The sequence below is a fragment of the Orcinus orca genome, chromosome 10, assembly GCF_937001465.1.
Source record: "Orcinus orca chromosome 10, mOrcOrc1.1, whole genome shotgun sequence".
NCBI classification, from domain to species: Eukaryota; Metazoa; Chordata; class Mammalia; order Artiodactyla; family Delphinidae; genus Orcinus; species Orcinus orca.
In genome coordinates, this window is record NC_064568.1 from 35,479,017 (window position 1) to 35,480,880 (window position 1,864).

Consider the following 1,864-nt stretch of genomic DNA (forward strand, 5'->3'; position numbering starts at 1 on the left):
CCAGCCCGTGCCTGCTGCCATTGCGGACATGCTTGCCCATGGAACTTCCCTCAACATCATCTCCCAGGCACAGAGTTCCTAGTGGAAGGGCACGAGCACTGTGGAGGTCTTCCTGTCCAAGGGTCTAGTTGGGTGCCCAGGTCTGAGCAGCAGGAGGAGCTAGACCTTGGCTCTGCCCTGTGCCTTAGCTAAGGCGCCCAGACCTTGTAGGCCAGGGGGGGGTCGGGGAGCGGGGCAGGAGGAGAAGGCTGTGGTGATGCCAAACTGGGTCTTATTCACCTGGAATCCTGGGATGACAAGAAGCTGCCCCGGGGTCCCTAGAGCCCCACAATGGGGCAGGTGGAGGGGCATTTTATTCCATCACTGCTGGATCCCCAGAGCCATGGAGAGAACTGTGCCACCATTAGAGACCAGGGTGGGTGCAGAATGGCAAGGATTAGTCCCATTGGGCAGAGGGAGAAATTGAGGTTTGGAACAGGAAAACACTGCTCTAAAGGCCAGAGTTGGAAGGCACAGAGCTTCCAAAGGGTTTCAAAGGTATGTCCTTTCTTATCAGACTGAGGGCAGAGGCACACGTCAGGTCTCTGACATGGCATACCCCTGGGGCTATCTCACTCCAATCCAGCCTTCAGCCCTTGCCGGCTTTGGACCCAACCCTGGGTGGGCAGGCCTCCGTGGGCTGGGCCAGCAGGACCCAAGTGCTATGAGATGCACTTGGCTTAGGGTCTGGCTGGGCATCTGGGAGCCAGGCCAGCAGAGGAACAGCCAAGGAGCACCCAGAAGTGGGGTGGGGGACTCAGTCACATTCAGTCCATTGTCCCTCATGACCCAGAGCTCTGAGTGTTGGCAAAAGACACAGAGGGGACACAGGCAAGGAAGGCCTGGCCACTTGCCTCCCTCAGCTTGCTCAGGGGCTCAGCATCAGACAGATCTGATGCAGCCCCCTCCTCAGCCACTGATTTGAGGGGATACCTTTCTCTGTCCTCTGTAAAATGGAGCTTCTTCCTGTATAAGACGTGGTAAAGGGTATCAGCCTCCTGGGGCATGTGGGGTGGGTGAACTCCACCGACAACATCTGTGATGACGGTCCCCTCCCTACTCCCACTCGGGGGACCTTCATCCCCCTGGGGGCCAGGGGACCTGGTAAGAGCAGAGGTGGGTTCTCCTGTCCTTACAGACCTGGAAACCAGATCTAGTGATCTCCCTAAGAGTCAGCAGTGTTATTAGGCCCTAATAACTTGTGAACGGTTTGCCTCTAGTAATTTCTCAGTTAACATTAACTGATATTATCATTACTACTCATATGTATTCTCATTTTCATAATCCTCATCCTCCTACAGGCTCCTCAAGCCCTGGGGTCCGTCTCTGGGGCTGGGGCTTGAGGATAGGGCGTGTTTGCTAGGGCAGAGCTCCCTGCACGCACCAGCCCTGTGACCTTAATTGACCTTACCAGTTTCAGTTTGCTCATTTTTACTAAGGTACAATCAATGAAGCCTCCCCTCTCAGTTTCACTCCAGGGCTTTGTGGAGGAAGGAGAGCGGTCTGCAGTGAAGATGCGAGTCAACAGAAGAACCCTGAGCCGGGCCTAGAACCTGCAGTTATTATCACATTATTTGTGTCGGTGGTTAATCCCGGCATGGCAGTGCAGCCTGACTCACAGGAGCCTGGCAGCCCGCAGCTGCCCCGCAGATTTCGGGGGAAGGAAAGAGGGACGGAGAGGTTAGGCGGGCGGACAGCATCGGGCTGGGTACAGAGACTCCCAGGCTCCCGAAGGTCTCGGTTTCCTAACAGCGCCGGAGGGCTGGGGCGGGGCTGCCTCCGCTGGTCCGGGGGCGGGGCGGGGCGGGGCAACCTGGGGTGATGC